The sequence below is a fragment of the Electrophorus electricus genome, unplaced genomic scaffold (genome assembly GCF_041902795.1).
Source record: "Electrophorus electricus isolate QZ-2024a unplaced genomic scaffold, ASM4190279v1 Scaffold66, whole genome shotgun sequence".
In the NCBI taxonomy this organism is placed as follows: Eukaryota; Metazoa; Chordata; class Actinopteri; order Gymnotiformes; family Gymnotidae; genus Electrophorus; species Electrophorus electricus.
The window spans coordinates 360,226-381,745 of record NW_027658783.1 but is presented as its reverse complement, the minus strand read 5'-3'; the positions used below and the strand labels follow the sequence as shown (position 1 = coordinate 381,745).

At 47.8% G+C, this 21,520-nt stretch overlaps 18 non-coding genes across 18 annotated transcripts; all 18 read right to left on the bottom strand.

Annotated features, from left to right (window-relative positions):
• Positions 1 to 733: 733 nt before the first annotated feature.
• On the bottom strand, positions 734 to 897 carry LOC145656450 (U1 spliceosomal RNA). The gene has a single exon (XR_014122122.1). It is a non-coding gene; the product is annotated as a U1 spliceosomal RNA (small nuclear RNA).
• Positions 898 to 1,941: 1,044 nt separating this feature from the next.
• On the bottom strand, positions 1,942 to 2,105 carry LOC145656473 (U1 spliceosomal RNA). Its single transcript, XR_014122145.1, has one exon. It is a non-coding gene; the product is annotated as a U1 spliceosomal RNA (small nuclear RNA).
• Positions 2,106 to 3,147: 1,042 nt separating this feature from the next.
• Positions 3,148 to 3,311, bottom strand: LOC145656442 (U1 spliceosomal RNA). The gene has a single exon (XR_014122114.1). It is a non-coding gene; the product is annotated as a U1 spliceosomal RNA (small nuclear RNA).
• Positions 3,312 to 4,350: 1,039 nt separating this feature from the next.
• LOC145656401 (U1 spliceosomal RNA) lies at positions 4,351 to 4,514 on the bottom strand. The gene has a single exon (XR_014122073.1). It is a non-coding gene; the product is annotated as a U1 spliceosomal RNA (small nuclear RNA).
• A 1,041-nt stretch (positions 4,515 to 5,555) lies between these two features.
• LOC145656316 (U1 spliceosomal RNA) lies at positions 5,556 to 5,719 on the bottom strand. Its single transcript, XR_014121988.1, has one exon. It is a non-coding gene; the product is annotated as a U1 spliceosomal RNA (small nuclear RNA).
• Positions 5,720 to 6,760: 1,041 nt separating this feature from the next.
• LOC145656315 (U1 spliceosomal RNA) lies at positions 6,761 to 6,924 on the bottom strand. Its single transcript, XR_014121987.1, has one exon. It is a non-coding gene; the product is annotated as a U1 spliceosomal RNA (small nuclear RNA).
• Positions 6,925 to 7,965: 1,041 nt separating this feature from the next.
• LOC145656314 (U1 spliceosomal RNA) lies at positions 7,966 to 8,129 on the bottom strand. The gene has a single exon (XR_014121986.1). It is a non-coding gene; the product is annotated as a U1 spliceosomal RNA (small nuclear RNA).
• A 1,044-nt stretch (positions 8,130 to 9,173) lies between these two features.
• LOC145656387 (U1 spliceosomal RNA) lies at positions 9,174 to 9,337 on the bottom strand. The gene has a single exon (XR_014122059.1). It is a non-coding gene; the product is annotated as a U1 spliceosomal RNA (small nuclear RNA).
• A 1,041-nt stretch (positions 9,338 to 10,378) lies between these two features.
• Positions 10,379 to 10,542, bottom strand: LOC145656444 (U1 spliceosomal RNA). Its single transcript, XR_014122116.1, has one exon. It is a non-coding gene; the product is annotated as a U1 spliceosomal RNA (small nuclear RNA).
• A 1,044-nt stretch (positions 10,543 to 11,586) lies between these two features.
• Positions 11,587 to 11,750, bottom strand: LOC145656386 (U1 spliceosomal RNA). Its single transcript, XR_014122058.1, has one exon. It is a non-coding gene; the product is annotated as a U1 spliceosomal RNA (small nuclear RNA).
• Positions 11,751 to 12,791: 1,041 nt separating this feature from the next.
• Positions 12,792 to 12,955, bottom strand: LOC145656443 (U1 spliceosomal RNA). Its single transcript, XR_014122115.1, has one exon. It is a non-coding gene; the product is annotated as a U1 spliceosomal RNA (small nuclear RNA).
• Positions 12,956 to 13,999: 1,044 nt separating this feature from the next.
• On the bottom strand, positions 14,000 to 14,163 carry LOC145656391 (U1 spliceosomal RNA). The gene has a single exon (XR_014122063.1). It is a non-coding gene; the product is annotated as a U1 spliceosomal RNA (small nuclear RNA).
• Positions 14,164 to 15,207: 1,044 nt separating this feature from the next.
• LOC145656283 (U1 spliceosomal RNA) lies at positions 15,208 to 15,371 on the bottom strand. Its single transcript, XR_014121955.1, has one exon. It is a non-coding gene; the product is annotated as a U1 spliceosomal RNA (small nuclear RNA).
• Positions 15,372 to 16,413: 1,042 nt separating this feature from the next.
• Positions 16,414 to 16,577, bottom strand: LOC145656472 (U1 spliceosomal RNA). The gene has a single exon (XR_014122144.1). It is a non-coding gene; the product is annotated as a U1 spliceosomal RNA (small nuclear RNA).
• Positions 16,578 to 17,619: 1,042 nt separating this feature from the next.
• On the bottom strand, positions 17,620 to 17,783 carry LOC145656471 (U1 spliceosomal RNA). The gene has a single exon (XR_014122143.1). It is a non-coding gene; the product is annotated as a U1 spliceosomal RNA (small nuclear RNA).
• A 1,042-nt stretch (positions 17,784 to 18,825) lies between these two features.
• On the bottom strand, positions 18,826 to 18,989 carry LOC145656470 (U1 spliceosomal RNA). The gene has a single exon (XR_014122142.1). It is a non-coding gene; the product is annotated as a U1 spliceosomal RNA (small nuclear RNA).
• Positions 18,990 to 20,031: 1,042 nt separating this feature from the next.
• LOC145656469 (U1 spliceosomal RNA) lies at positions 20,032 to 20,195 on the bottom strand. The gene has a single exon (XR_014122141.1). It is a non-coding gene; the product is annotated as a U1 spliceosomal RNA (small nuclear RNA).
• A 1,042-nt stretch (positions 20,196 to 21,237) lies between these two features.
• Positions 21,238 to 21,401, bottom strand: LOC145656348 (U1 spliceosomal RNA). Its single transcript, XR_014122020.1, has one exon. It is a non-coding gene; the product is annotated as a U1 spliceosomal RNA (small nuclear RNA).
• Positions 21,402 to 21,520: the final 119 nt, after the last annotated feature.

Below are 21,520 nucleotides of genomic sequence, written 5' to 3'. Positions count from 1 at the left end.
CACGATTTCTGTATTTAAACAACAAATAGAAACCGGTCTGTTTGCCCAGTGCGATGTCCATTAGTTCCCTGTTGAAAATCACAGTGGGTGCGCAGTGCTTTAGCAGTATTCTACAGTTTTATGTCTTTTCCAGGAAGGCAACGACACCCACTCATGGTGGAAAAACAGTCTGCCCCTCTCTGGCAAAAAAACCTTGATCATTTTTACATCAAACCCTAACCCTAACCCTAGCTTTAAACCTCTGGTCCAAACCCATAACGAAAGGCAATCCAAAACAAGACAAGCACCTCATTTGTGGAATTAAAACACTCTCCAATTGGCAGTTGCTTGAAGGCTTTTTCCTCTGAGCTAGGTTTAGGGACAGAATTTAGAATTTGGTAACAAATCAAAAACAACGTGTCAAAAGAGGGTGTCGCTAACAGAGCTCTTACATGCTACATCAAAATGCGTCAGTACAAATCACAGCACTTTTTTTCAATGAATGATTATAAGCACACTGGTCACAAAGTAGGACTCATTCCTCAAAAGCTACCAGTTGATGAGGTGCCAGCCACTTTGTCGTTCGCCGTGGACGTCCGCGACACCCAGCCAAACAAAACAAGACGTCACGCTGTACCACCGCCGCCACCGTCCAGACAAAGGTATTACTGAACTATGCAGTTGTTTCTCTGCAACAGAGAAACTGCTCAAGCCACCGTCCTTTTATGCGTACCTCTCTTTCAACAAAGCACCTCAGGGGAGAGCGCGAACGCAGTCCCCAAATACCAGAAATTATACAGTCGAGATTCCCGCATTTGGGGAATTCGCAAGGGTCAGCACAGCCCAAGTGCAATGACTGAGCCTCGCTTTGGGCGACCCACTTTCCTGATCATGGTCTCACCCCTGCCAGGTAAGTATGCTTTGGGAAAGCAGATGTAGAGGGACCCTCTCCCCACTGCAGAACACAGGAAAAGGATAAGGATAAAGAGCAGGGGGCGGGGTAGACCATGACAAGCAGGAAGGAAGGGAGAGTTAGGGGGCGGGATTGCAGGGCAATGGACTTGATCAAAGGTAAGGGAAGGGGCTGAAGGAAATTCTGGTCAAAAATCCCTATGTGTAGCACCCTCTACCATCCCCACTGGATATGAATTGATCCACTACCGGCAAGCATCGTTCACCCGATCACGGACCGATACCTACGTGTGGAGAGAGCCTACGTGAATTTTTCACGATTTCTGTATTTAAACAACAAATGGAAACCGGTCTGTTTGCCTAGTGCGATGTCCATTAGTTCCCTGTTGAAAATCACAGTGGGTGCGCAGTGCTTTAGCAGTATTCTACAGTTTTATGTCTTTTCCAGGAAGGCAACGACACCCACTCATGGTGAAAAAACAGTCTGCCCCTCTCTGGCAAAAAAACCTTGATCATTTTTACATCAAACCCTAACCCTAACCCTAGCTTTAAACCTCTGGTCCAAACCCATAACGAAAGGCAATCCAAAACAAGACAAGCACCTCATTTGTGGAATTAAAACACACTCTCCAATTGGCAGTTGCTTGAAGGCTTTTTCCTCTGAGCTAGGTTTAGGGACAGAATTTAGAATTTGGTAACAAATCAAAAACAACGTGTCAAAAGAGGGTGTCGCTAACGGAGCTCTTACATGCTACATCAAAATGCGTCAGTACAAATCACAGCAATTTTTTTCAATGAATGATTATAAGCACACTGGTCACAAAGTAGGACTCATTCCTCAAAAGCTACCAGTTGATGAGGTGCCAGCCACTTTGTCGTTCGCCGCGGACGTCCGCGACACCCAGCCAAACAAAACGAGACGTCGCGCTGTACCACCGCCGCCACCGTCCAGACAAAGGTATTACTGAACTATGCAGTTGTTTCTCTGCAACAGAGAAACTGCTCAAGCCACCGTCCTTTTATGCGTACCTCTCTTTCAACAAAGCACCTCAGGGGAGAGCGCGAACGCAGTCCCCCACTACCAGAAATTATGCAGTCGAGATTCCCGCATTTGGGGAATTCGCAAGGGTCAGCACAGCCCAAGTGCAATGACTGAGCCTCGCCTTGGGCGAACCACCTTCCTGATCATGGTCTCACCCCTGCCAGGTAAGTATGCTTTGGGAAAGCAGATGTAGAGGGACCCTCTCCCCACTGCAGAACACAGGAAAAGGATAAGGATAAAGATCAGGGGGCGAGGTAGACCATGACAAGCAGGAAGGAAGGGAGAGTTAGGGGGCGGGATTGCAGGGCAATGGACTTGATCAAAGGTAAGGGAAGGGGCTGAAGGAAATTCTGGTCAAAAATCCCTGTGTAGCACCCTCTACCATCCCCACTGGATATGAATTGATCCACTACCGGCAAGCATCGTTCACCCGATCACGGACCGATACCTACGTGTGGAGAGAGCCTACGTGAATTTTTCACGATTTCTGTATTTAAACAACAAATGGAAACCGGTCTGTTTGCCTAGTGCGATGTCCATTAGTTCCCTGTTGAAAATCACAGTGGGTGTGCAGTGCTTTAGCAGTATTCTACAGTTTTATGTCTTTTCCAGGAAGGCAACGACACCCACTCATGGTGAAAAAACAGTCTGCCCCTCTCTGGCAAAAAAACCTTGATCATTTTTACATCAAACCCTAACCCTAACCCTAGCTTTAAACCTCTGGTCCAAACCCATAACGAAAGGCAATCCAAAACAAGACAAGCACCTCATTTGTGGAATTAAAACACACTCTCCAATTGGCAGTTGCTTGAAGGCTTTTTCCTCTGAGCTAGGTTTAGGGACAGAATTTAGAATTTGGTAACAAATCAAAAACAACGTGTCAAAAGAGGGTGTCGCTAACGGAGCTCTTACATGCTACATCAAAATGCGTCAGTACAAATCACAGCACTTTTTTTCAATGAATGATTATAAGCACACTGGTCACAAAGTAGGACTCATTCCTCAAAAGCTACCAGTTGATGAGGTGCCAGCCACTTTGTCGTTCGCCGTGGACGTCCGCGACACCCAGCCAAACAAAACAAGACGTCGCGCTGTACCACCGCCGCAACCGTCCAGACAAAGGTATTACTGAACTATGCAGTTGTTTCTCTGCAACAGAGAAACTGCTCAAGCCACCGTCCTTTTATGCGTACCTCTCTTTCAACAAAGCACCTCAGGGGAGAGCGCGAACGCAGTCCCCAACTACCAGAAATTATACAGTCGAGAATCCCGCATTTGGGGAATTCGCAAGGGTCAGCACAGCCCAAGTGCAATGACTGAGCCTCGCTTTGGGCGACCCACTTTCCTGATCATGGTCTCACCCCTGCCAGGTAAGTATGCTTTGGGAAAGCAGATGTAGAGGGACCCTCTCCCCACTGCAGAACACAGGAAAAGGATAAGGATAAAGAGCAGGGGGCGGGGTAGACCATGACAAGCAGGAAGGAAGGGAGAGTTAGGGGGCGGGATTGCAGGGCAATGGACTTGATCAAAGGTAAGGGAAGGGGCTGAAGGAAATTCTGGTCAAAAATCCCTATGTGTAGCACCCTCTACCATCCCCACTGGATATGAATTGATCCACTACCGGCAAGCATCGTTCACCCGATCACGGACCGATACCTACGTGTGGAGAGAGCCTACGTGAATTTTTCACGATTTCTGTATTTAAACAACAAATGGAAACCGGTCTGTTTGCCCAGTGCGATGTCCATTAGTTCCCTGTGGAAAATCACAGTGGGTGCGCAGTGCTTTAGCAGTATTCTAGTTTTATGTCTTTTCCAGGAAGGCAACGACACCCACTCATGGTGGAAAAACAGTCTGCCCCTCTCTGGCAAAAAAACCTTGATCATTTTTACATCAAACCCTAACCCTAACCCTAGCTTTAAACCTCTGGTCCAAACCCATAACGAAAGGCAATCCAAAACAAGACAAGCACCTCATTTGTGGAATTAAAACACACTCTCCAATTGGCAGTTGCTTGAAGGCTTTTTCCTCTGAGCTAGGTTTAGGGACAGAATTTAGAATTTGGTAACAAATCAAAAACGTGTCAAAAGAGGGTGTCGCTAACGGAGCTCTTACATGCTACATCAAAATGCGTCAGTACAAATCACAGCACTTTTTTTCAATGAATGATTATAAGCACACTGGTCACAAAGTAGGACTCATTCCTCAAAAGCTACCAGTTGATGAGGTGCCAGCCACTTTGTCGTTCGCCGCGGACGTCCGCGACACCCAGCCAAACCAAATGAGACGTCGCGCTGTACCACCGCCGCCACCGTCCAGACAAAGGTATTACTGAACTATGCAGTTGTTTCTCTGCAACAGAGAAACTGCTCAAGCCACCGTCCTTTTATGCGTACCTCTCTTTCAACAAAGCACCTCAGGGGAGAGCGCGAACGCAGTCCCCCACTACCAGAAATTATGCAGTCGAGATTCCTGCATTTGGGGAATTCGCAAGGGTCAGCACAGCCCAAGTGCAATGACTGAACCTCGCCTTGGGCGAACCACCTTCCTGATCAGGGTCTCACCCCTGCCAGGTAAGTATGCTTTGGGAAAGCAGATGTAGAGGGACCCTCTCCCCACTGCAGAACACAGGAAAAGGATAAGGATAAAGATCAGGGGGCGGGGTAGACCATGACAAGCAGGAAGGAAGGGAGAGTTAGGGGGCGGGATTGCAGGGCAATGGACTTGATCAAAGGTAAGGGAAGGGGCTGAAGGAAATTCTGGTCAAAAATCCCTATGTGTAGCACCCTCTACCATCCCCACTGGATATGAATTGATCCACTACCGGCAAGCATCGTTCACCCGATCACGGACCGATACCTACGTGTGGAGAGAGCCTACGTGAATTTTTCACGATTTCTGTATTTAAACAACAAATGGAAACCGGTCTGTTTGCCCAGTGCGATGTCCATTAGTTCCCTGTGGAAAATCACAGTGGGTGCGCAGTGCTTTAGCAGTATTCTACAGTTTTATGTCTTTTCCAGGAAGGCAACGACACCCACTCATGGTGGAAAAACAGTCTGCCCGTCTCTGGCAAAAAAACCTTGATCATTTTTACATCAAACCCTAACCCTAACCCTAGCTTTAAACCTCTGGTCCAAACCCATAACGAAAGGCAATCCAAAACAAGACAAGCACCTCATTTGTGGAATTAAAACACACTCTCCAATTGGCAGTTGCTTGAAGGCTTTTTCCTCTGAGCTAGGTTTAGGGACAGAATTTAGAATTTGGTAACAAATCAAAAACGTGTCAAAAGAGGGTGTCGCTAACGGAGCTCTTACATGCTACATCAAAATGCGTCAGTACAAATCACAGCACTTTTTTTCAATGAATGATTATAAGCACACTGGTCACAAAGTAGGACTCATTCCTCAAAAGCTACCAGTTGATGAGGTGCCAGCCACTTTGTCGTTCGCCGCGGACGTCCGCGACACCCAGCCAAACAAAACGAGACGTCGCGCTGTACCACCGCCGCCACCGTCCAGACAAAGGTATTACTGAACTATGCAGTTGTTTCTCTGCAACAGAGAAACTGCTCAAGCCACCGTCCTTTTATGCGTACCTCTCTTTCAACAAAGCACCTCAGGGGAGAGCGCGAACGCAGTCCCCCACTACCAGAAATTATGCAGTCGAGATTCCCGCATTTGGGGAATTCGCAAGGGTCAGCACAGCCCAAGTGCAATGACTGAACCTCGCCTTGGGCGAACCACCTTCCTGATCAGGGTCTCACCCCTGCCAGGTAAGTATGCTTTGGGAAAGCAGATGTAGAGGGACCCTCTCCCCACTGCAGAACACAGGAAAAGGATAAGGATAAAGATCAGGGGGCGGGGTAGACCATGACAAGCAGGAAGGAAGGGAGAGTTAGGGGGCGGGATTGCAGGGCAATGGACTTGATCAAAGGTAAGGGAAGGGGCTGAAGGAAATTCTGGTCAAAAATCCCTATGTGTAGCACCCTCTACCATCCCCACTGGATATGAATTGATCCACTACCGGCAAGCATCGTTCACCCGATCACGGACCGATACCTACGTGTGGAGAGAGCCTACGTGAATTTTTCACGATTTCTGTATTTAAACAACAAATGGAAACCGGTCTGTTTGCCCAGTGCGATGTCCATTAGTTCCCTGTGGAAAATCACAGTGGGTGCGCAGTGCTTTAGCAGTATTCTACAGTTTTATGTCTTTTCCAGGAAGGCAACGACACCCACTCATGGTGGAAAAACAGTCTGCCCGTCTCTGGCAAAAAAACCTTGATCATTTTTACATCAAACCCTAACCCTAACCCTAGCTTTAAACCTCTGGTCCAAACCCATAACGAAAGGCAATCCAAAACAAGACAAGCACCTCATTTGTGGAATTAAAACACACTCTCCAATTGGCAGTTGCTTGAAGGCTTTTTCCTCTGAGCTAGGTTTAGGGACAGAATTTAGAATTTGGTAACAAATCAAAAACGTGTCAAAAGAGGGTGTCGCTAACGGAGCTCTTACATGCTACATCAAAATGCGTCAGTACAAATCACAGCACTTTTTTTCAATGAATGATTATAAGCACACTGGTCACAAAGTAGGACTCATTCCTCAAAAGCTACCAGTTGATGAGGTGCCAGCCACTTTGTCGTTCGCCGCGGACGTCCGCGACACCCAGCCAAACAAAACGAGACGTCGCGCTGTACCACCGCCGCCACCGTCCAGACAAAGGTATTACTGAACTATGCAGTTGTTTCTCTGCAACAGAGAAACTGCTCAAGCCACCGTCCTTTTATGCGTACCTCTCTTTCAACAAAGCACCTCAGGGGAGAGCGCGAACGCAGTCCCCCACTACCAGAAATTATGCAGTCGAGATTCCCGCATTTGGGGAATTCGCAAGGGTCAGCACAGCCCAAGTGCAATGACTGAACCTCGCCTTGGGCGAACCACCTTCCTGATCAGGGTCTCACCCCTGCCAGGTAAGTATGCTTTGGGAAAGCAGATGTAGAGGGACCCTCTCCCCACTGCAGAACACAGGAAAAGGATAAGGATAAAGATCAGGGGGCGGGGTAGACCATGACAAGCAGGAAGGAAGGGAGAGTTAGGGGGCGGGATTGCAGGGCAATGGACTTGATCAAAGGTAAGGGAAGGGGCTGAAGGAAATTCTGGTCAAAAATCCCTATGTGTAGCACCCTCTACCATCCCCACTGGATATGAATTGATCCACTACCGGCAAGCATCATTCACCCGATCACGGACCGATACCTACGTGTGGAGAGAGCCTACGTGAATTTTTCACGATTTCTGTATTTAAACAACAAATGGAAACCGGTCTGTTTGCCCAGTGCGATGTCCATTAGTTCCCTGTGGAAAATCACAGTGGGTGCGCAGTGCTTTAGCAGTATTCTACAGTTTTATGTCTTTTCCAGGAAGGCAACGACACCCACTCATGGTGGAAAAACAGTCTGCCCGTCTCTGGCAAAAAAACCTTGATCATTTTTACATCAAACCCTAACCCTAACCCTAGCTTTAAACCTCTGGTCCAAACCCATAACGAAAGGCAATCCAAAACAAGACAAGCACCTCATTTGTGGAATTAAAACACACTCTCCAATTGGCAGTTGCTTGAAGGCTTTTTCCTCTGAGCTAGGTTTAGGGACAGAATTTAGAATTTGGTAACAAATCAAAAACGTGTCAAAAGAGGGTGTCGCTAACGGAGCTCTTACATGCTACATCAAAATGCGTCAGTACAAATCACAGCACTTTTTTTCAATGAATGATTATAAGCACACTGGTCACAAAGTAGGACTCATTCCTCAAAAGCTACCAGTTGATGAGGTGCCAGCCACTTTGTCGTTCGCCGCGGACGTCCGCGACACCCAGCCAAACAAAACGAGACGTCGCGCTGTACCACCGCCGCCACCGTCCAGACAAAGGTATTACTGAACTATGCAGTTGTTTCTCTGCAACAGAGAAACTGCTCAAGCCACCGTCCTTTTATGCGTACCTCTCTTTCAACAAAGCACCTCAGGGGAGAGCGCGAACGCAGTCCCCCACTACCAGAAATTATGCAGTCGAGATTCCCGCATTTGGGGAATTCGCAAGGGTCAGCACAGCCCAAGTGCAATGACTGAACCTCGCCTTGGGCGAACCACCTTCCTGATCAGGGTCTCACCCCTGCCAGGTAAGTATGCTTTGGGAAAGCAGATGTAGAGGGACCCTCTCCCCACTGCAGAACACAGGAAAAGGATAAGGATAAAGATCAGGGGGCGGGGTAGACCATGACAAGCAGGAAGGAAGGGAGAGTTAGGGGGCGGGATTGCAGGGCAATGGACTTGATCAAAGGTAAGGGAAGGGGCTGAAGGAAATTCTGGTCAAAAATCCCTATGTGTAGCACCCTCTACCATCCCCACTGGATATGAATTGATCCACTACCGGCAAGCATCATTCACCCGATCACGGACCGATACCTACGTGTGGAGAGAGCCTACGTGAATTTTTCACGATTTCTGTATTTAAACAACAAATGGAAACCGGTCTGTTTGCCCAGTGCGATGTCCATTAGTTCCCTGTGGAAAATCACAGTGGGTGCGCAGTGCTTTAGCAGTATTCTACAGTTTTATGTCTTTTCCAGGAAGGCAACGACACCCACTCATGGTGGAAAAACAGTCTGCCCCTCTCTGGCAAAAAAACCTTGATCATTTTTACATCAAACCCTAACCCTAACCCTAGCTTTAAACCTCTGGTCCAAACCCATAACGAAAGGCAATCCAAAACAAGACAAGCACCTCATTTGTGGAATTAAAACACACTCTCCAATTGGCAGTTGCTTGAAGGCTTTTTCCTCTGAGCTAGGTTTAGGGACAGAATTTAGAATTTGGTAACAAATCAAAAACAACGTGTCAAAAGAGGGTGTCGCTAACGGAGCTCTTACATGCTACATCAAAATGCGTCAGTACAAATCACAGCACTTTTTTTCAATGAATGATTATAAGCACACTGGTCACAAAGTAGGACTCATTCCTCAAAAGCTACCAGTTGATGAGGTGCCAGCCACTTTGTCGTTCGCCGCGGACTTCCGCGACACCCAGCCAAACAAAACGAGACGTCGCGCTGTACCACCGCCGCCACCGTCCAGACAAAGGTATTACTGAACTATGCAGTTGTTTCTCTGCAACAGAGAAACTGCTCAAGCCACCGTCCTTTTATGCGTACCTCTCTTTCAACAAAGCACCTCAGGGGAGAGCGCGAACGCAGTCCCCCACTACCAGAAATTATGCAGTTGAGATTCCCGCATTTGGGGAATTCGCAAGGGTCAGCACAGCCCAAGTGCAATGACTGAGCCTCGCCTTGGGCGAACCACCTTCCTGATCGTGGTCTCATCCCTGCCAGGTAAGTATACTTTCGGAAAGCAGATGTAGAGGGACCCTCTCCCCACTGCAGAACACAGGAAAAGGATAAGGATAAAGATCAGGGGGCGGGGTAGACCATGACAAGCAGGAAGGAAGGGAGAGTTAGGGGGCGGGATTGCAGGGCAATGGACTTGATCAAAGGTAAGGGAAGGGGCTGAAGGAAATTCTGGTCAAAAATCCCTATGTGTAGCACCCTCTACCATCCCCACTGGATATGAATTGATCCACTACCGGCAAGCATCGTTCACCCGATCACGGACCGATACCTACGTGTGGAGAGAGCCTACGTGAATTTTTCACGATTTCTGTATTTAAACAACAAATAGAAACCGGTCTGTTTGCCCAGTGCGATGTCCATTAGTTCCCTGTTGAAAATCACAGTGGGTGCGCAGTGCTTTAGCAGTATTCTACAGTTTTATGTCTTTTCCAGGAAGGCAACGACACCCACTCATGGTGGAAAAACAGTCTGCCCGTCTCTGGCAAAAAAACCTTGATCATTTTTACATCAAACCCTAACCCTAACCCTAGCTTTAAACCTCTGGTCCAAACCCATAACGAAAGGCAATCCAAAACAAGACAAGCACCTCATTTGTGGAATTAAAACACACTCTCCAATTGGCAGTTGCTTGAAGGCTTTTTCCTCTGAGCTAGGTTTAGGGACAGAATTTAGAATTTGGTAACAAATCAAAAACGTGTCAAAAGAGGGTGTCGCTAACGGAGCTCTTACATGCTACATCAAAATGCGTCAGTACAAATCACAGCACTTTTTTTCAATGAATGATTATAAGCACACTGGTCACAAAGTAGGACTCATTCCTCAAAAGCTACCAGTTGATGAGGTGCCAGCCACTTTGTCGTTCGCCGCGGACGTCCGCGACACCCAGCCAAACAAAACGAGACGTCGCGCTGTACCACCGCCGCCACCGTCCAGACAAAGGTATTACTGAACTATGCAGTTGTTTCTCTGCAACAGAGAAACTGCTCAAGCCACCGTCCTTTTATGCGTACCTCTCTTTCAACAAAGCACCTCAGGGGAGAGCACGAACGCAGTCCCCCACTACCAGAAATTATGCAGTCGAGATTCCTGCATTTGGGGAATTCGCAAGGGTCAGCACAGCCCAAGTGCAATGACTGAACCTCGCCTTGGGCGAACCACCTTCCTGATCAGGGTCTCACCCCTGCCAAGTAAGTATGCTTTGGGAAAGCAGATGTAGAGGGACCCTCTCCCCACTGCAGAACACAGGAAAAGGATAAGGATAAAGATCAGGGGGCGGGGTAGACCATGACAAGCAGGAAGGAAGGGAGAGTTAGGGGGCGGGATTGCAGGGCAATGGACTTGATCAAAGGTAAGGGAAGGGGCTGAAGGAAATTCTGGTCAAAAATCCCTATGTGTAGCACCCTCTACCATCCCCACTGGATATGAATTGATCCACTACCGGCAAGCATCATTCACCCGATCACGGACCGATACCTACGTGTGGAGAGAGCCTACGTGAATTTTTCACGATTTCTGTATTTAAACAACGAATGGAAACCGGTCTGTTTGCCCAGTGCGATGTCCATTAGTTCCCTGTTGAAAATCACAGTGGGTGTGCAGTGCTTTAGCAGTATTCTACAGTTTTATGTCTTTTCCAGGAAGGCAACGACACCCACTCATGGTGGAAAAACAGTCTGCCCCTCTCTGGCAAAAAAACCTTGATCATTTTTACATCAAACCCTAACCCTAACCCTAGCTTTAAACCTCTGGTCCAAACCCATAACGAAAGGCAATCCAAAACAAGACAAGCACCTCATTTGTGGAATTAAAACACACTCTCCAATTGGCAGTTGCTTGAAGGCTTTTTCCTCTGAGCTAGGTTTAGGGACAGAATTTAGAATTTGGTAACAAATCAAAAACAACGTGTCAAAAGAGGGTGTCGCTAACGGAGCTCTTACATGCTACATCAAAATGCGTCAGTACAAATCACAGCACTTTTTTTCAATGAATGATTATAAGCACACTGGTCACAAAGTAGGACTCATTCCTCAAAAGCTACCAGTTGATGAGGTGCCAGCCACTTTGTCGTTCGCCGCGGACTTCCGCGACACCCAGCCAAACAAAACGAGACGTCGCGCTGTACCACCGCCGCCACCGTCCAGACAAAGGTATTACTGAACTATGCAGTTGTTTCTCTGCAACAGAGAAACTGCTCAAGCCACCGTCCTTTTATGCGTACCTCTCTTTCAACAAAGCACCTCAGGGGAGAGCGCGAACGCAGTCCCCCACTACCAGAAATTATGCAGTTGAGATTCCCGCATTTGGGGAATTCGCAAGGGTCAGCACAGCCCAAGTGCAATGACTGAGCCTCGCCTTGGGCGAACCACCTTCCTGATCGTGGTCTCATCCCTGCCAGGTAAGTATACTTTCGGAAAGCAGATGTAGAGGGACCCTCTCCCCACTGCAGAACACAGGAAAAGGATAAGGATAAAGATCAGGGGGCGGGGTAGACCATGACAAGCAGGAAGGAAGGGAGAGTTAGGGGGCGGGATTGCAGGGCAATGGACTTGATCAAAGGTAAGGGAAGGGGCTGAAGGAAATTCTGGTCAAAAATCCCTATGTGTAGCACCCTCTACCATCCCCACTGGATATGAATTGATCCACTACCGGCAAGCATCGTTCACCCGATCACGGACCGATACCTACGTGTGGAGAGAGCCTACGTGAATTTTTCACGATTTCTGTATTTAAACAACAAATAGAAACCGGTCTGTTTGCCCAGTGCGATGTCCATTAGTTCCCTGTTGAAAATCACAGTGGGTGCGCAGTGCTTTAGCAGTATTCTACAGTTTTATGTCTTTTCCAGGAAGGCAACGACACCCACTCATGGTGGAAAAACAGTCTGCCCGTCTCTGGCAAAAAAACCTTGATCATTTTTACATCAAACCCTAACCCTAACCCTAGCTTTAAACCTCTGGTCCAAACCCATAACGAAAGGCAATCCAAAACAAGACAAGCACCTCATTTGTGGAATTAAAACACACTCTCCAATTGGCAGTTGCTTGAAGGCTTTTTCCTCTGAGCTAGGTTTAGGGACAGAATTTAGAATTTGGTAACAAATCAAAAACGTGTCAAAAGAGGGTGTCGCTAACGGAGCTCTTACATGCTACATCAAAATGCGTCAGTACAAATCACAGCACTTTTTTTCAATGAATGATTATAAGCACACTGGTCACAAAGTAGGACTCATTCCTCAAAAGCTACCAGTTGATGAGGTGCCAGCCACTTTGTCGTTCGCCGCGGACGTCCGCGACACCCAGCCAAACAAAACGAGACGTCGCGCTGTACCACCGCCGCCACCGTCCAGACAAAGGTATTACTGAACTATGCAGTTGTTTCTCTGCAACAGAGAAACTGCTCAAGCCACCGTCCTTTTATGCGTACCTCTCTTTCAACAAAGCACCTCAGGGGAGAGCACGAACGCAGTCCCCCACTACCAGAAATTATGCAGTCGAGATTCCTGCATTTGGGGAATTCGCAAGGGTCAGCACAGCCCAAGTGCAATGACTGAACCTCGCCTTGGGCGAACCACCTTCCTGATCAGGGTCTCACCCCTGCCAAGTAAGTATGCTTTGGGAAAGCAGATGTAGAGGGACCCTCTCCCCACTGCAGAACACAGGAAAAGGATAAGGATAAAGATCAGGGGGCGGGGTAGACCATGACAAGCAGGAAGGAAGGGAGAGTTAGGGGGCGGGATTGCAGGGCAATGGACTTGATCAAAGGTAAGGGAAGGGGCTGAAGGAAATTCTGGTCAAAAATCCCTATGTGTAGCACCCTCTACCATCCCCACTGGATATGAATTGATCCACTACCGGCAAGCATCATTCACCCGATCACGGACCGATACCTACGTGTGGAGAGAGCCTACGTGAATTTTTCACGATTTCTGTATTTAAACAACGAATGGAAACCGGTCTGTTTGCCCAGTGCGATGTCCATTAGTTCCCTGTTGAAAATCACAGTGGGTGTGCAGTGCTTTAGCAGTATTCTACAGTTTTATGTCTTTTCCAGGAAGGCAACGACACCCACTCATGGTGGAAAAACAGTCTGCCCCTCTCTGGCAAAAAAACCTTGATCATTTTTACATCAAACCCTAACCCTAACCCTAGCTTTAAACCTCTGGTCCAAACCCATAACGAAAGGCAATCCAAAACAAGACAAGCACCTCATTTGTGGAATTAAAACACACTCTCCAATTGGCAGTTGCTTGAAGGCTTTTTCCTCTGAGCTAGGTTTAGGGACAGAATTTAGAATTTGGTAACAAATCAAAAACAACGTGTCAAAAGAGGGTGTCGCTAACGGAGCTCTTACATGCTACATCAAAATGCGTCAGTACAAATCACAGCACTTTTTTTCAATGAATGATTATAAGCACACTGGTCACAAAGTAGGACTCATTCCTCAAAAGCTACCAGTTGATGAGGTGCCAGCCACTTTGTCGTTCGCCGCGGACGTCCGCGACACCCAGCCAAACAAAACGAGACGTCGCGCTGTACCACCGCCGCCACCGTCCAGACAAAGGTATTACTGAACTATGCAGTTGTTTCTCTGCAACAGAGAAACTGCTCAAGCCACCGTCCTTTTATGCGTACCTCTCTTTCAACAAAGCACCTCAGGGGAGAGCGCGAACGAAGTCCCCCACTACCAGAAATTATGCAGTCGAGATTCCCGCATTTGGGGAATTCGCAAGGGTCAGCACAGCCCAAGTGCAATGACTGAGCCTCACCTTGGGCGAACCACCTTTCGGATCATGGTCTCACCCCTGCCAGGTAAGTATGCTTTGGGAAAGCAGATGTAGAGGGACCCTCTCCCCACTGCAGAACACAGGAAAAGGATAAGGATAAAGATCAGGGGGCGGGGTAGACCATGACAAGCAGGAAGGAAGGGAGAGTTAGGGGGCGGGATTGCAGGGCAATGGACTTGATCAAAGGTAAGGGAAGGGGCTGAAGGAAATTCTGGTCAAAAATCCCTATGTGTAGCACCCTCTACCATCCCCACTGGATATGAATTGATCCACTACCGGCAAGCATCGTTCACCCGATCACGGACCGATACCTACGTGTGGAGAGAGCCTACGTGAATTTTTCACGATTTCTGTATTTAAACAACAAATGGAAACCGGTCTGTTTGCCTAGTGCGATGTCCATTAGTTCCCTGTTGAAAATCACAGTGGGTGCGCAGTGCTTTAGCAGTATTCTACAGTTTTATGTCTTTTCCAGGAAGGCAACGACACCCACTCATGGTGAAAAAACAGTCTGCCCCTCTCTGGCAAAAAAACCTTGATCATTTTTACATCAAACCCTAACCCTAACCCTAGCTTTAAACCTCTGGTCCAAACCCATAACGAAAGGCAATCCAAAACAAGACAAGCACCTCATTTGTGGAATTAAAACACACTCTCCAATTGGCAGTTGCTTGAAGGCTTTTTCCTCTGAGCTAGGTTTAGGGACAGAATTTAGAATTTGGTAACAAATCAAAAACAACGTGTCAAAAGAGGGTGTCGCTAACGGAGCTCTTACATGCTACATCAAAATGCGTCAGTACAAATCACAGCACTTTTTTTCAATGAATGATTATAAGCACACTGGTCACAAAGTAGGACTCATTCCTCAAAAGCTACCAGTTGATGAGGTGCCAGCCACTTTGTCGTTCGCAGCGGACGTCCGCGACACCCAGCCAAACAAAACGAGACGTCGCGCTGTACCACCGCCGCCACCGTCCAGACAAAGGTATTACTGAACTATGCAGTTGTTTCTCTGCAACAGAGAAACTGCTCAAGCCACCGTCCTTTTATGCGTACCTCTCTTTCAACAAAGCACCTCAGGGGAGAGCGCGAACGCAGTCCCCCACTACCAGAAATTATGCAGTCGAGATTCCCGCATTTGGGGAATTCGCAAGGGTCAGCACAGCCCAAGTGCAATGACTGAGTCTCGCCTTGGGCGAACCACCTTCGTGATCATGGTCTCACCCCTGCCAGGTAAGTATGCTTTGGGAAAGCAGATGTAGAGGGACCCTCTCCCCACTGCAGAACACAGGAAAAGGATAAGGATAAAGATCAGGGGGCGAGGTAGACCATGACAAGCAGGAAGGAAGGGAGAGTTAGGGGGCGGGATTGCAGGGCAATGGACTTGATCAAAGGTAAGGGAAGGGGCTGAAGGAAATTCTGGTCAAAAATCCCTGTGTAGCACCCTCTACCATCCCCACTGGATATGAATTGATCCACTACCGGCAAGCATCGTTCACCCGATCACGGACCGATACCTACGTGTGGAGAGAGCCTACGTGAATTTTTCACGATTTCTGTATTTAAACAACAAATGGAAACCGGTCTGTTTGCCTAGTGCGATGTCCATTAGTTCCCTGTTGAAAATCACAGTGGGTGTGCAGTGCTTTAGCAGTATTCTACAGTTTTATGTCTTTTCCAGGAAGGCAACGACACCCACTCATGGTGAAAAAACAGTCTGCCCCTCTCTGGCAAAAAAACCTTGATCATTTTTACATCAAACCCTAACCCTAACCCTAGCTTTAAACCTCTGGTCCAAACCCATAACGAAAGGCAATCCAAAACAAGACAAGCACCTCATTTGTGGAATTAAAACACACTCTCCAATTGGCAGTTGCTTGAAGGCTTTTTCCTCTGAGCTAGGTTTAGGGACAGAATTTAGAATTTGGTAACAAATCAAAAACAACGTGTCAAAAGAGGGTGTCGCTAACGGAGCTCTTACATGCTACATCAAAATGCGTCAGTACAAATCACAGCACTTTTTTTCAATGAATGATTATAAGCACACTGGTCACAAAGTAGGACTCATTCCTCAAAAGCTACCAGTTGATGAGGTGCCAGCCACTTTGTCGTTCGCCACGGACGTCCGCGACACCCAGCCAAACAAAACGAGACGTCGCGCTGTACCACCGCCGCCACCGTCCAGACAAAGGTATTACTGAACTATGCAGTTGTTTCTCTGCAACAGAGAAACTGCTCAAGCCACCGTCCTTTTATGCGTACCTCTCTTTCAACAAAGCACCTCAGGGGAGAGCGCGAACGCAGTCCCCCACTACCAGAAATTATGCAGTCGAGATTCCCGCATTTGGGGAATTCGCAAGGGTCAGCACAGCCCAAGTGCAATGACTGAGCCTCGCCTTGGGCGAACCACCTTCCTGATCATGGTCTCACCCCTGCCAGGTAAGTATGCTTTGGGAAAGCAGATGTAGAGGGACCCTCTCCCCACTGCAGAACACAGGAAAAGGATAAGGATAAAGATCAGGGGGCGAGGTAGACCATGACAAGCAGGAAGGAAGGGAGAGTTAGGGGGCGGGATTGCAGGGCAATGGACTTTATCAAAGGTAAGGGAAGGGGCTGAAGGAAATTCTGGTCAAAAATCCCTGTGTAGCACCCGCTACCATCCCCACTGGATATGAATTGATCCACTACCGGCAAGCATCGTTCACCCGATCACGGACCGATACCTACGTGTGGAGAGAGCCTACGTGAATTTTTCACGATTTCTGTATTTAAACAACAAATGGAAACCGGTCTGTTTGCCTAGTGCGATGTCCATTAGTTCCCTGTTGAAAATCACAGTGGGTGCGCAGTGCTTTAGCAGTATTCTACAGTTTTATGTCTTTTCCAGGAAGGCAACGACACCCACTCATGGTGAAAAAACAGTCTGCCCCTCTCTGGCAAAAAAACCTTGATCATTTTTACATCAAACCCTAACCCTAACCCTAGCTTTAAACCTCTGGTCCAAACCCATAACGAAAGGCAATCCAAAACAAGACAAGCACCTCATTTGTGGAATTAAAACACACTCTCCAATTGGCAGTTGCTTGAAGGCTTTTTCCTCTGAGCTAGGTTTAGGGACAGAATTTAGAATTTGGTAACAAATCAAAAACAACGTGTCAAAAGAGGGTGTCGCTAACGGAGCTCTTACATGCTACATCAAAATGCGTCAGTACAAATCACAGCACTTTTTTTCAATGAATGATTATAAGCACACTGGTCACAAAGTAGGACTCATTCCTCAAAAGCTACCAGTTGATGAGGTGCCAGCCACTTTGTCGTTCGCAGCGGACGTCCGCGACACCCAGCCAAACAAAACGAGACGTCGCGCTGTACCACCGCCGCCACCGTCCAGACAAAGGTATTACTGAACTATGCAGTTGCTTCTCTGCAACAGAGAAACTGCTCAAGCCACCATCCTTTTATGCGTACCTCTCTTTCAACAAAGCACCTCAGGGGAGAGCGCGAACGCAGTCCCCCACTACCAGAAATTATGCAGTCGAGATTCCCGCATTTGGGGAATTCGCAAGGGTCAGCACAGCCCAAGTGCAATGACTGAGCCTCGCCTTGGGCGAACCACCTTCCTGATCATGGTCTCACCCCTGCCAGGTAAGTATGCTTTGGGAAAGCAGATGTAGAGGGACCCTCTCCCCACTGCAGAACACAGGAAAAGGATAAGGATAAAGATCAGGGGGCGAGGTAGACCATGACAAGCAGGAAGGAAGGGAGAGTTAGGGGGCGGGATTGCAGGGCAATGGACTTGATCAAAGGTAAGGGAAGGGGCTGAAGGAAATTCTGGTCAAAAATCCCTGTGTAGCACCCTCTACCATCCCCACTGGATATGAATTGATCCACTACCGGCAAGCATCGTTCACCCGATCACGGACCGATACCTACGTGTGGAGAGAGCCTACGTGAATTTTTCACGATTTCTGTATTTAAACAACAAATGGAAACCGGTCTGTTTGCCTAGTGCGATGTCCATTAGTTCCCTGTTGAAAATCACAGTGGGTGTGCAGTGCTTTAGCAGTATTCTACAGTTTTATGTCTTTTCCAGGAAGGCAACGACACCCACTCATGGTGAAAAAACAGTCTGCCCCTCTCTGGCAAAAAAACCTTGATCATTTTTACATCAAACCCTAACCCTAACCCTAGCTTTAAACCTCTGGTCCAAACCCATAACGAAAGGCAATCCAAAACAAGACAAGCACCTCATTTTTGGAATTAAAACACACTCTCCAATTGGCAGTTGCTTGAAGGCTTTTTCCTCTGAGCTAGGTTTAGGGACAGAATTTAGAATTTGGTAACAAATCAAAAACAACGTGTCAAAAGAGGGTGTCGCTAACGGAGCTCTTACATGCTACATCAAAATGCGTCAGTACAAATCACAGCACTTTTTTTCAATGAATGATTATAAGCACACTGGTCACAAAGTAGGACTCATTCCTCAAAAGCTACCAGTTGATGAGGTGCCAGCCACTTTGTCGTTCGCCACGGACGTCCGCGACACCCAGCCAAACAAAACGAGACGTCGCGCTGTACCACCGCCGCCACCGTCCAGACAAAGGTATTACTGAACTATGCAGTTGTTTCTCTGCAACAGAGAAACTGCTCAAGCCACCGTCCTTTTATGCGTACCTCTCTTTCAACAAAGCACCTCAGGGGAGAGCGCGAACGCAGTCCCCCACTACCAGAAATTATGCAGTCGAGATTCCCGCATTTGGGGAATTCGCAAGGGTCAGCACAGCCCAAGTGCAATGACTGAGCCTCGCCTTGGGCGAACCACCTTCCTGATCATGGTCTCACCCCTGCCAGGTAAGTATGCTTTGGGAAAGCAGATGTAGAGGGACCCTCTCCCCACTGCAGAACACAGGAAAAGGATAAGGATAAAGATCAGGGGGCGAGGTAGACCATGACAAGCAGGAAGGAAGGGAGAGTTAGGGGGCGGGATTGCAGGGCAATGGACTTTATCAAAGGTAAGGGAAGGGGCTGAAGGAAATTCTGGTCAAAAATCCCTGTGTAGCACCCTCTACCATCCCCACTGGATATGAATTGATCCACTACCGGCAAGCATCGTTCACCCGATCACGGACCGATACCTACGTGTGGAGAGAGCCTACGTGAATTTTTCACGATTTCTGTATTTAAACAACAAATGGAAACCGGTCTGTTTGCCTAGTGCGATGTCCATTAGTTCCCTGTTGAAAATCACAGTGGGTGCGCAGTGCTTTAGCAGTATTCTACAGTTTTATGTCTTTTCCAGGAAGGCAACGACACCCACTCATGGTGAAAAAACAGTCTGCCCCTCTCTGGCAAAAAAACCTTGATCATTTTTACATCAAACCCTAACCCTAACCCTAGCTTTAAACCTCTGGTCCAAACCCATAACGAAAGGCAATCCAAAACAAGACAAGCACCTCATTTGTGGAATTAAAACACACTCTCCAATTGGCAGTTGCTTGAAGGCTTTTTCCTCTGAGCTAGGTTTAGGGACAGAATTTAGAATTTGGTAACAAATCAAAAACAACGTGTCAAAAGAGGGTGTCGCTAACGGAGCTCTTACATGCTACATCAAAATGCGTCAGTACAAATCACAGCACTTTTTTTCAATGAATGATTATAAGCACACTGGTCACAAAGTAGGACTCATTCCTCAAAAGCTACCAGTTGATGAGGTGCCAGCCACTTTATCGTTCGCAGCGGACGTCCGCGACACCCAGCCAAACAAAACGAGACGTCGCGCTGTACCACCGCCGCCACCGTCCAGACAAAGGTATTACTGAACTATGCAGTTGCTTCTCTGCAACAGAGAAACTGCTCAAGCCACCGTCCTTTTATGCGTACCTCTCTTTCAACAAAGCACCTCAGGGGAGAGCGCGAACGCAGTCCCCCACTACCAGAAATTATGCAGTCGAGATTCCCGCATTTGGGGAATTCGCAAGGGTCAGCACAGCCCAAGTGCAATGACTGAGCCTCGCCTTGGGCGAACCACCTTCCTGATCATGGTCTCACCCCTGCCAGGTAAGTATGCTTTGGGAAAGCAGATGTAGAGGGACCCTCTCCCCACTGCAGAACACAGGAAAAGGATAAGGATAAAGATCAGGGGGCGAGGTAGACCATGACAAGCAGGAAGGAAGGGAGAGTTAGGGGGCGGGATTGCAGGGCAATGGACTTGATCAAAGGTAAGGGAAGGGGCTGAAGGAAATTCTGGTCAAAAATCCCTGTGTAGCACCCTCTACCATCCCCACTGGATATGAATTGATCCACTACCGGCAAGCATCGTTCACCCGATCACGGACCGATACCTACGTGTGGAGAGAGCCTACGTGAATTTTTCACGATTTCTGTATTTAAACAACAAATGGAAACCGGTCTGTTTGCCTAGTGCGATGTCCATTAGTTCCCTGTTGAAAATCACAGTGGGTGTGCAGTGCTTTAGCAGTATTCTACAGTTTTATGTCTTTTCCAGGAAGGCAACGACACCCACTCATGGTGAAAAAACAGTCTGCCCCTCTCTGGCAAAAAAACCTTGATCATTTTTACATCAAACCCTAACCCTAACCCTAGCTTTAAACCTCTGGTCCAAACCCATAACGAAAGGCAATCCAAAACAAGACAAGCACCTCATTTTTGGAATTAAAACACACTCTCCAATTGGCAGTTGCTTGAAGGCTTTTTCCTCTGAGCTAGGTTTAGGGACAGAATTTAGAATTTGGTAACAAATCAAAAACAACGTGTCAAAAGAGGGTGTCGCTAACGGAGCTCTTACATGCTACATCAAAATGCGTCAGTACAAATCACAGCACTTTTTTTCAATGAATGATTATAAGCACACTGGTCACAAAGTAGGACTCATTCCTCAAAAGCTACCAGTTGATGAGGTGCCAGCCACTTTGTCGTTCGCCACGGACGTCCGCGACACCCAGCCAAACAAAACGAGACGTCGCGCTGTACCACCGCTGCCACCGTCCAGACAAAGGTATTACTGAACTATGCAGTTGTTTCTCTGCAACAGAGAAACTGCTCAAGCCACCGTCCTTTTATGCGTACCTCTCTTTCAACAAAGCACCTCAGGGGAGAGCGCGAACGCAGTCCCCAACTACCAGAAATTATGCAGTCGAGATTCCCGCATCTGGGGAATTCGCAAGGGTCAGCACAGCCCAAGTGCAATGACTGAGCCTTGCCTTGGGCGAACCACCTTCCTGATCATGGTCTCACCCCTGCCAGGTAAGTATGCTTTGGGAAAGCAGATGTAGAGGGACCCTCTCCCCACTGCAGAACACAGGAAAAGGATAAGGATAAAGATCAGGGGGCGGGGTAGACCATGACAAGCAGGAAGGAAGGGAGAGTTAGG